This window comes from Ambystoma mexicanum, chromosome 8 (genome assembly GCF_040938575.1).
Source record: "Ambystoma mexicanum isolate Mex_15411 chromosome 8, UKY_AmexF1_1, whole genome shotgun sequence".
NCBI classification, from domain to species: domain Eukaryota; kingdom Metazoa; phylum Chordata; class Amphibia; order Caudata; family Ambystomatidae; genus Ambystoma; species Ambystoma mexicanum.
The window spans coordinates 538,468,765-538,480,823 of NC_090929.1; the positions used below are offsets into that span (position 1 = coordinate 538,468,765).

The following is a 12,059-nucleotide window of genomic DNA, read 5'->3' on the forward strand; positions in this document are numbered from 1 at the left end:
CTTTCCATGAGGAAGAGTCCAGGACTGCTCCAATGAATTGTAGCTTTTGGGGAGGTGTCAAATGTGACTTCTTGAAATTGAGGGATAAGCCCAGCTTGTGGAGAGAGTGACAGATGCTGTCTAGATGTTGCAGAGCCTGTTCGGGAGAGCGGGCTCTGATCAGCCATCGTCCAGGTAAGGGTAAATGTGAATCCCTCCCCTCCTTAGACTCGCTGCCACCACCAATATGAGCCGGGTGAATACCCTCAGGGCAGAGGTCAGCCTGAATTGCAGAACTCAAAACTGATAATATCAACTGCCAATGGTGAACCTCAGGTACTTCCTGTGCTTGTGTTGAATAGGCACATGGAAATAAGCATACAGGAGATCCAATGACACCATCCTATCCTGGAGCTGAAGGGCCTGGAGGATTTGCGAGAGAGTGACCATCTCGAACTTGTCCTTCCCGAGGAAGCATCTCACGTCCAAGATGGGTCGTAACCCCCGTCCTTTTTCGGAATCAGAAAATAAGTAGAGTACTAGCCTTGATTTCCAGGTACTGGTTCAATTGCACCTTTCTCCAACAGGGCTAGACCTCCTGTAAAAGGAGCAGATCTGGTAGTTTCAAGGACTGGCCTCTTGGGGGACAGTTCTGAGGTATTTTCAGAAAAGGGAGGCAGTACTTGTGGGCAACTGTTTCTAGTGTCCAGTCATCGGAAGTAATAATTTGCCACTCTTCGAAATGCTGCGTTATCCTGGCCCTTACCACAGTCAAGCGGCTTAAGTCTTTAGAGTGGTTTTGAAGCCGTGGCGTAGCAGCACCTCTCCCTGTATGGTCTCGGGAGCTTTGAGGCTGTCTCCTCTGTCTCCTCTGGGAAAACTGACCTCTCATTCTTTCAACAGAGGAACTGAACCAAAATTAACAGTTCCTCCATCTTTGAGAAGAAGATGGAGCAGAGCGACCCTGCTGTTGCTATCTAATCGCCATAGATCATCCGCCTTAGATCCAAACAGTTGCAATCCCTCAAATGGCATATCCAAAATTCTGGACTGCACGCCACGAGCAAACCCTGATTTTCTTAGCCAGGCGAATCTCCAAAGAACTGTATCAGCAGCCATTGAACGATTTACACAGTCAGCTGTGTCCTAACACAACTGCAAAGATTGACACATAGCGGCTTTTCCAGTTTGAATGATGCTCAAATAGCCTTCACTCTCTTCACCCTCTGGGACACGCTGAGCTGCCATAGCAGCCACCTCCCATAAGGTATATGTAAACTTGGCTTCGGCACAGGTGGTGTTGACTGCCTTTAACGCCATTCTCCCAGCAGAGAAGACTCTCTTTCCCAGGATGGCTGCCTGTACCACTAGGCTTTAGGGTTTAGGGCCTTAGGGAGCCCGCATCTAACATATCATTCAAATCATCCTGTTCATACTCAACTGTAGACCTTCCTGAGCCCAGATATTCTCTAACTTTAGACATGACTGATCTGTACGTAGCAACAGCATGTCCTGACCCATAAGGAGTGCCAATTCCACTTCTGGGGAAGTGTAAAGACCATTGCCTCTTTAAGAGTGTCCACTAGGTTTCTTCATCTTCGATTCTTTAGATAGAAACACCTCTGGAACACCAGGAGTGCAATAATCTAGCCCAAAACAAAACAGGGCTTTCTTCCTCCACCTCCTCTTCAATAGAGCTCATAGACCTGAAAAAGTCTTTTTTAGCCTGCGGTTGGAAAACATTTGACGAGCTTGAAGAGTCAACTTCGAAGCCAATGGGTTTGACTTCGACGCCTTCGATGGCTCTGATTAGAGCAGAGGTGTACTCTTTCCTCGAGGCGTCAAGACCACGAGTGGCACTCGAGAGGCTTTCGTGCCTTGCTGTCTTAGCTTTTGGGTGTGCAAGCAGCAGCTTTTAATGACTCTCTGACATCTCTTTCAACTTTTCAAAGGGGTCACTGCTGCAGCCTTTTTGCAAATACCTCCAATTTGTAGTCAGAATGTTTCCAACTCAGCTTTAGAAGACCTTTTACTTGAAAAATGTACCCGCATTCCCCCGGGTGAGGAATCTAAAGAGGACGATCTGGAACCATGACATCTTTGCTTAGATCTCTTCGATGAAGACGATGAAGAGCGTTGAGACCTCGACCTAGAGCGCTTAGCATGTTTGTCGCGCTTCTTGGACCGGAGAGGAGAAACATCTCTCAAGCTCTTGTCTTCAGACGATTTAGCCTTTGATGGAGTGACCGAAGTCGATTTAGAGGTGGGCCTGACTAAGGCGAGTTTCCCCTTCCCCTCTTTCAAGGCTTTAAGCAATATCGATTGGCACGAGCCACAGTCGTCGACACTGTGGCCCTTCCCCAAGCACCAGAGACATACCCGATGCAGATCAGTTATGGACATTTTGGAACCGCAATCAGTAGATCTCTTGAATCCCATTTTGGTGATAGATGAAGACATACTTCGACAATTTCTTCTAATTGCATAGCAAAAATACACATCAAGGCCAATGAACCATTTCGAGCAAGCTGTGTGGAAAAATGGAAATGAGGCAACGAGAGCGGTGCGTGTCCGTTATACCGATGTCAACGTCATACTTGAGACAACGGCGGCTGTCGAGGGACACAAGGTTGATGAAGACAACGCACAGCGCCGTCTGCTGTGAAAGGTTTCTGAGCTGCAAGCAAGCAGGATATCTGAGTACATTAAAGATGAGGAATACTTGGGAGGATACAGTCCATTTCATAGAGCTAGAGACCACCATGGAGAGATTGAAGGGGATTAAAACTCCAGGTGACTTAAACCCACTCTATGGGCTCTTCTACCTCAGTCACCAGTGTGTGACTTGAGGCGGGAGTGTAGTGTAAGGGAGGGAGAAGGATAAGAGTAGCAATATGCAGTATGGAGGCACATACTAGCACATTCCGTGAGAGAATAATGACGAAAACAAATGCATAAAGAGACTACACATGTGAGTGAGACCTGACACGTTTCATGTCTGATCTCTGTCGCCTTCACAGATTTATTTAGAGAGGGAAATACCAAGGGTGTATTACATCCACAAAGGTCCACTGTCCGTATAGCCCAGTTATGAGATATTTTATATAGAATGTAGCAACAATACTACACCAGGGGTTAAATAAGCTGTCAGTCGCTACACCAGGCTAGACCGACCACCATTGTTCAGCAACCTCCATGCAACTGGTGAAGATATGTTTGTATGACCCATATTATTTCAAATATTTGAGGAGAAGGGAAGGCTGCACTATATTTTTAAGAATTAAGTCCCATTGGACTTTTCCTTGCCAACACTTTTCCTAGCCCATCCTCTGTTGGAAGGATGGGGTAAAATCAGGTTCCTTCTCACTGAACTTGTGTTCCCTATTTCCCTACGCTCACCAAAGCTCACTTTGGTTGGTCAACCTCAGGATACTCTTATTTTCCAAGATATCACTACACAGTTAAGTATCGCAATAAAAAGTAACATATGTGGGAGCAGTCTGATCATACCTGTGAAACTTTGGTCCTTCAGATGCATAGAATTTGTACCATTTGATCTGGTCTTGCGAGTAGGACCCATGGATTTGCACGAAGAATAAAGCGGTTTGCCCTGGCATCCGTCTCAAAAGGCAAATCTGCTGGCTCAGTCCATCACAGGAGGATGAGTTGGCCACCCTAATTTTAATGGTAGGCTCTGTAAAATGAACAATGAAATCAAACAAGACTGTTAAAATAAGGTCACAAACATGGAAAAGATGACATCTAAATAAACAAGGGGATAGAGTGCGAATCACAGTGCAATGACGATTTCACGGACCAGCAATGGAGTGTTCATCATGGACCACCTGATTAAAGAGCAATGCAAAGTGTGAAGCAGATGCATCCAGCAACACTTGCTAAATTGAGCAGCTTTGTTATCCTGTCTCTGCCATTTTGTTGAGGTGGCCCTGGTTCTTTAACTGATGGCATTGTGTCTGAAGAAACTCCTCAGCGGCACCTTAAAAAGACTGTATTAGTACACACATTTGTTACAATAATAGGGCACTTAATAGTAATACAATCCCAACATTACAATTATTTAAAATGTTGTGAAATATCAACAAATGGTACACCAAATAACAGCTTTCCTGAAGTCCCACACCTTAAACATTGTCAGGTACAATGGTATAAGTGCCCGTGTGTAGACAGGTCGTAATTTAACTTTCTAATAAATACACTGAGACAGAAAGTAGGTGTTATTATGTTACAGAAACAACTTTTATTTAACATATAACTTTCTCTTGTTTCTCTTTTTTTATCTTTTATAGTAAAGGATACGTTTCTTCTTTGTCGTAGACTTGAAACTCAAGATCTTCTTAGAGAACACTCTTGGACTCTTCTCAGGTAAGTCTATATATATATATGTCTTTTCAATGTCTTTTACTCTCCTACTTTATTTTTTTGTCTCTGTACTTCATTTCCTTATATCTCAACTTCTTGTTATGTCTCTTTACATTTCTTCTTACTCTATGGAATGAGTATCCTCTTGTTTATAGTTCTTTCATAACTCTTTAGACTTTACTCTCTCTTCTATTGTCTTTCAAAATATGTTTCTTAAGAGATGTGGTATCTTATTCTCGGATAGGAGGTTTATTATTTATTTGCAGACGTTTAACCCGTCTCTAAATGCTGATATGTTGAACTTCTCTCATCAATCTTTCTTCATTTCCGACCTTTCTGTATCAAACTGACTTTCATGTTTCTTCCTTTCAAACGTCCCCTTTACAGTTTCTTTTTTATCCCTCATACACGAGCAAACTTCTACTTCATCAAGCCTTCACACATTCCTTGTCTCTTTCATCTCTCTCTCTCTCTCTCTCTCCCTGTCATTCCACGGCTTCCCCATGCACTTTCTCCAAACATGCTGATAAAGGCAACAGCCTTTGTAGAGATGGCGACTCCACTCAGACGGCAAAAAGCGATCGTCAATGTTGTCAGCTCTCTCTGACTCCGCCCCCTCAGTTGTGTGAATACACGAGCCGCGTCTTTTCTATCGGCGTTGTTCGCTCGTTTCACAGCTTCATTTAGAAGATTAATGGGAACAAGGGTCTGACCGCTTGCTGCCGCTCCCCGTAACTCACGAACAGCTAATCTTCCTCTTTCAACGGTTCCGACGCTGCGTAGTACAGTTATATTTGTGAAACTGTAACTCTGTATCCTTGGTAAGGTAATAAAACAGCCGATCGCTGTAACTGCTCATCAAACGAACTCGTAGTTCAGCGCAACAGTGCCGCTTACTCTTTTCCTTTAACTTTTATAACTTTATATTTCTTTTCCTCCACGTCGCTCAATATGCCCACTCATAACCGTCAAGCTGGCTCTCATCCTCACCTGTCTCCTAGCAACCACAGGAAACAAAACATTGTCAGATGAAGTACACTTGCTGATTGGCCAATACCTCTGTCAATCTCCTCCCTCTGTATGAAGACTAGAATTAACCCTTTAGTTGGCTGATCAGCCGAGTACTGACAGAGCCAGAGCTGGATGGATCATTAACCTGGGTCAAAACAGTAGATTTCTCACACCGTGTAACAGGTATTATGTCAAATAATATTAATATTCACGATAACCAGAACATTACCAAATGTTGTGAAATGTTAATGTAAAAGTCACTATGCAACCTTTCTCCCCCTCAGTAAAGAATAGGAAACCTATATGAGTGCAGTCAACTTGAATAGCTTATATGAAGGGTGAATGGACTTCCCACAAACAAAGTTGCATAGCATTTTGCACAGAAAACATGCTTTAATATTAGCATCCAGCAAAGGGGGTGTGGCGGCCTCCCAGCCAATGAGGAGGCTAGGAACAGGGTCCTTACCACACAGGGAAAGACTCCGCTCCAAGCCTCCTCTGAGAGGGGGACCGCCATCTTTCCTCGCCGGGAATCACGTAAGTGTGCTCCCCGCTCCGCCTTCCCCCAACCCCCACCGCACTTTTCTACATATTTAAGGTCTCCCCTTCCCTCCTCACTTACCTTCTGCTGCGTTGTATCTTGCAGGTGCCAGGAACAGGACTGTTCCGGGAGCATCTCCATCCCGCGATTAGCTGCCATGGAAAGCGAGAAGGGACTATGTGTAGTCCCTTCCCCCTTTCCATGGCAGCCATTTTGTTTGTTTATATTTTTTCATTGGCTGCCATGGAACAGGGGAATGGACTACGTGTAGTCTCTTGTCCCCTTTCCATGGCGGCAATTTTCCTTGTTTATTTTTTTTCCATTAAGTTCATTGGCTGCCATGGAAATGGAGAAGTGACTATGGGCCTCATTACACGGTAGGAGGTAACCATGGCGCTATTAGCGCCATGGCTACCCCTTACCTCCTTCTGGGTCTGGGTAGGCGGTATGGGGACTTACTGGGTCATTCTGACCCTGGAGGACCCGGTAAATCCCCATGCCAATTACCATTCCCCATTCCCATTCGAGCCCCCATAGGGCTCAATGGGAATGGGGAAGAGCTAATAACGGTACCGCAATTTGCAGTACCGTTATTAGCTCTGAAGTCCCTCAGCGGGTCCCTTTCTTAATGTGTGGTCTGACCACACGATAAGGACGGGACCCGCTGAGGGACCTCGTAGTAGGGCGGTAGGGGATTACTGGCACCGGTGCCCTTACCAGTGCCGGAAATCCCCTACCGCCTACCGTGTAATGAGGCCCTATGTGTAATCCCTTCTGCCCGATCCCTGGCAGCCTTTTATTTTGCTTTTTTTTTATCTCGAGTCGAGAAACGGTTTTCTCAGACTGAGAAAAAAAGATATTAGCGCCCCGGTACGACATGCCGGGGTACTAATAGCAATAGCACCCTTCGAAGGGGGGCATTACTGGTTGGGTTCTATTGCTTCATTAACATAGTGCTGAATATTAAGGGTATCACTACATATTATCACCACCAAAGATATCACTGTATATATAGTCGTCTGGAACGGCCATAGGCGATATTTTTGGGGGGCTAATTTTGGGGGTTTTTGGGAGCGTGGGTTGCAGGGGTGTCCCCCACTCCTTTAAAAATAATGTGGGGGTTGCAGGGGTGTGCCCCGCAGGTTCCATGCCTTAATATCACCGCAACAATATGGCTATATTTCTGTATGCCGATATTTTTGTAGGGATATTAACACATGGAACCATACTAAGGACCCGATTCTCAGAAAGTTGAGCATTTAAAAGAATATTTATGTATTATTTATTTTGTATCAGCAGGATACACAAGTTCACTTTGCCCTTCATGAAGGCTTTGATTGCAATGAGCCGGCTAGTAGCTCCAGACACTTGATGTGCATCTTGAGCTTTTCTGCGCTCCATTTTCCCCCTGTCTCTAGCTCCCCGCAGTGGGCTCTCCAGCCTGCTTTGCTGGCCTCTGACTCTATCAACAGATCGGGCCGGTCTCCGAAGATGGCCTTCCCGTTCCATGCATCCATATTCTCTAGCCACCATTCCAGTTCTGTCTTGGATTCTACATCGAGGGGCACTGCTTGGTGGTATTTTATCCCCTGCTGTAGGTGTCTTATTTTTAGTAATTTCAGGGCTCGATAGTGTAGGGGCCCTAGAAATATTGCCGGAATCGACGCTGCTAGTAGACCACCTACTCTTGCTACTGACCTTAGGGACACTACACTCTTGTCTAGACAACTCCTTATCTCTCTTTTTATATCACTTACTTTCCTGGCTGGCAGCTCTAAAGTAGCTGTCTTGGTGTCTATGATGACCCCGAGGAAGTCTATCCTCCTCGTCGGGATCACATCTGACTTCTCTTAATTCAATAGGAAACCTAATGATGCTAAAAACTCCTTCACCTAGCCTGTCTGATACTGGAGTGTCTCTCTGCTGTTCGCCATCAGCAGGATATCGTCCAGGTAAATAATCATCCTGATCCCCTTCTCTCTGATCGCTGCCACTATCGGCTTCATGAGCTTTGTGAAAGCCCATGATGCTGAGGCTAGCCCAAATGGCATTGTCGTAAATTGCCAAAATCGTACGTCCCAATCGAATGCAAGGAACGGTTGGTATCTCCTTTGGACTGGTACCGTGAGGTAAGCTTCCTTTAGGTCGATCGTTGATAGCCAATCGCCTTGTCTGAGGATATCCCTGAACTGGTTAATCCTTTCCATTTTGAAACGGTGGTATGTCACTCGGCTGTTCAGCTCTTTCAGGTTTATTACAGGTATTACGTTGTCTTTCCTGTGCACCAGGAACATGTTGCTTATAAATCTCGGGTGTGCGCTGCATGGTTCTGTAGCTCTTTTCCGCGCTAAGCTTCGCTGCTCCGTATGTAAGGTTTCTTTCTCTACCCGCGCTGTGTGCAGTGGTCGGGGGCGTTTGGTCTACGTTGGTACCTGTATAAATTCTAGCTGCAAACCCCTAACTGTCTGCAGGACCCAGGCGTCACTGGAAAGTGTGCGCCAGTTCTCCCAGAAAAGCTGTGTCCTCCCCCAACTGGCGGATATGGGTTATGTCTCTTCCTCGTTTTCCTCTCGGGAAACGCCGTCTTGCGGGGGAGAAAGCATCTTGCTGCTTATTCTCCCAGTAATGGTCCCTGTTATTTTGAGGCCTTCTTGCGGCTTGATAAAGACCAGTCGCTCGGTCTCGATACCGACCGGTCCCGGAGAAAACCCTGCCTGGGAATATCTTCTTTATAGATGCCTGGGCCTTCTCTAGGGGTGTGTAGGTGCCTACAAATCTCCCCATTTCCTTCCCGAATGGCTCTCCAAATAGGAGAATTTGTGCCGCTTCTCCTGCCTCGTAGGAGGCTAGGTCCTCTAACTTGGGGTCAATCTTTAGGAGGAGGCCTCTTCTGCGCTCCGGTGGATATGGCACAGTTTGCATTGCCTAAGAGGCGCACAGCTCTTTGAGCCCAGTTAGCTAGTATGTCTGGGTCCATCTCCTCTCCTGGAAACTTTTCCACAACCTGTCTATCCCTTTCCTGGGGTATCGGAGGTCTTTGACACGAATGCCAGCATTTTTGGATCAAGTTCTGGTGCTTCCGCCACCTTGCTTGGCAGTTCCGGCTTCGGGCATTAGGCCCGCATGCATTGCCTTGCCTCTCTCTCTCGAGCGCTTTGCGCAGCCTCTGAGTCATATACTTCATGATTCATGGTGAAGGCAGCCAGTCAGACGATTTAGGGTTTCTGATATTTTCTGGCTCAAACATATCTGCCATCTCTTCGTCGTCCTCTATGTTGTTAAGTTTCCATAGCCTTTTCTTAGGAGGGGCCTGTGCCTTGTCTTCCTCGGCTCTATCGTCCTCTTTTTGCGAGGATCGTGGGGTCTCTATTGGCTCTTCCTCCGAGTCCTGCCCCACAATTCCCATATTTTCCTCCCCTGGGTAGGGGTCGTGAGGCTCGGCACTCCCGACTTGTGCATAAAAGCGTCTCTTCGTTTTGTAAATGTGTCGGTAGCCTCTGGAGCCTCATCGTCTGCCCCATCTGGTTGCCCCATGGGGTCAGAAGAGATCTCTCTCTTCCAGGTCTTGTTACAGCCATGAGGGGCCTCTGGCATGGCCCTAGTGGACATGCTCTCCTTGTTATTGGTGCCTTTTTTCTCCTGACTTAAGAGTGTTTCAATGGTCACCAGTCTCTCTTGCAGGGGTCTTACCCCGTATGCCACTGCATCTGCCAGTGAGTTTCCCAGCATTTCTCTAAAGCTATAGGCCAGGTCATCAGCCTGCTCCTCCTCACTACATCCGAATTCTGTCATTTTATGTGCTGATATTGTGCCTTATGTACCTGATCCAGGTGTTGTGGCACGTCCACTAACTCACTGTCTCTTGAGGCATGACTGCACCAGTTACTGTCCTGTGGAGCAGGCTTCAGAATTTCTCTCTTGGAGCTTTTGTGGCTTGCAGCACTTGTCTTGCTGCTATTCACAGTAGTGTTCTGCTCACCGATATATATATTTGTCATGGGGAACCCACTCGTTCAATATGCAACCTCTCCCTGCTTATAAGAGGTAATTGGGCGCTCTGTTGCGCTTATTCCCTTCCCCTGTGTTGCTATACTGAAGCGCGTACTGTTAGAAATGTACATTACTTCGTTCCGGCTCTCTTCGCGGGGAAGCTTCTCCTTCCCAAGGGTGGGGGCTTTCTCCTCGGCTGGTGCTGACTCCGTGCGCTTACTGAATCGGGAGGCGTGGCCCCGCCTCTCTGAGGGTGGGGGCCGCTCCAGCGTGCTCCGTCCTCCCGCATGAGGGGGCTGAAGTCACTCTCACTCTGCAGAGTCCGGCGAGCCCCTAAACATGCCGACTCCGAACTATTAATACTCTTGCTCTAAATTCGAGTGAATCAAACATCAATATCCATATATCATAAGGTAATGTGCACGCTTTTCCCTTATATCTGCGTGCACTCGCAATGCCAAGTAATACACATTCCTAAATTCTTCGCTACAAAGTTATATAAAAACGTGACTTGTCTGCTTGGAGAGCCGTAGATGACAGAAAGGACTAGGATAACGTGCTCATGGCATATTGGACTACAGATAGACTGGACTAAAGGGAAATGTAGTTTTTTCTTGAAAAAAGAAAAAAAAGAAAATGTTTTTCCCATCTGGGAAGTTATCATGTTTGTTTTTGTTGAAACTGCTGGATAGAGGAATAAATGTGAAGATGAAGCATAATGCTTGCCTCCGGTCTTGACATAGAATCATAATCGAAGTCCATAAATGGAAAAATGTCTTTCTCCTCTATGAACCCAAAGAGATGAAGAAACCTCCAACAGACACTTGAAGTGAGCAGTCTGCATAATATTTAGAGATCCTGTCAGCCAGATATGATGGTGTGTGTCTATTAATACATTTAAAAACTAGGCAGATGGTTTTGAAATCAATCCTCTGACTAACTGGCAACTCGTGGAGAGTGTGAGAAACCAAAGGGTGTCTCGTGGACCAATGCCTTGGGATCTGTCATCCTGGTGGCCAGGACAAAGCCATCGCTTTTGGATCGAGATCCTGGGGGTGGACCAGTGCAAGAAGATCACCTGGATGAGGGGCCCCTCGGGAGTGGGACACCCGATGGAGAGACACGGTATCCCTGTCCCGATTATTCCTTCACCCCTTCTCATTCCATGTGTTATTTGACTTTACCTCCTCCTCCTTTCCTGCACAAACACGACTACAGGGACTGAGTGTTCTGGGAGAAGACAGAATTACATCCAGCCCTTCCGTGCAGCATGCCCCAACATCAGAGTCAGATAATTAACCTCAACAACTCACAACTGATTTCAGTTACCCTTCCCCGCATAGATAAAAGGCCGAGCATGAGAACAAACTAAGAGCAGCAGGGCAGCGAGCAAAGCGAGGATCGAAGCAGAGCCACAGAAGGAGAAAGCTATTTGAAGCCGCAGCTGAATCGAGGAAGCCAGATGAAAAGTCACAGGGAGAAACCAAGGCGAGAAGTACCCTTGACCTGTTTGACAAATGATCACTGGGCTGTTGATGAGTCTGACACAGAATGTGTTTGTCGAAGGAGAAAGGCCATCAGATATTGTAAGGTGCCTCTGAGATACCAGGAGCCATCCTCCCTAACTGGACGAGCCAGGGGAGAAGTGCAGCTGCCATGGTATTGCCCTCAACTTAACGATCCAAGCTGCGAGCCGAACCTTACATACAGCCGTTGAGTTGAAGGCAACTGTGTGAACTGGGTTGCGTATGAGCGAAGGATGCGGGTGGCAGCCAAGTGTCACATAAGGCGTTTGTTTAAATACACAAGTAAAAGGATAAATGTTTTTCGATACTAAGTAGCAGAGTGGTCCTGCACCACGAGGGTGCCCAGTCGAAATATCTCTGCCGTAAAGTATCTTGAGAACTGAACCTTTGAGATTGGATTGAACTTTGTGATATGATTGAACATTTGGGATCCGATGAAAAGGAACAAAGTGGTCAGGCAAGGGTAACAGTCAAATCCATTGACCAGTCGAAAGTCTTCAGTTCTATTATATGGAAAGAAGGAAGTTGTTGAAGTGTCAGGTCTGAGCCTGATCGAGTGGGACCTAACATGAAAGAAAAAGCAGGGAATCCAAGCCAGACTGAGGGAGATTCCATTGTGAAACAGAAGGGGA

The 12,059-nt window shown here is 46.4% G+C and overlaps 1 long non-coding RNA gene across 1 annotated transcript in view; it reads left to right on the top strand.

Moving 5' to 3' along the window:
* Positions 1-12,059, top strand: part of LOC138472195 (uncharacterized) — a 243,487-nt gene that overhangs the window by 118,474 nt on the left and 112,954 nt on the right. Inside the window, exon 2 of the long non-coding RNA XR_011268571.1 lies at positions 4,287-4,362. This is a non-coding gene — a long non-coding RNA (uncharacterized lncRNA). The remainder of the gene's footprint in view (positions 1-4,286; positions 4,363-12,059) is intronic.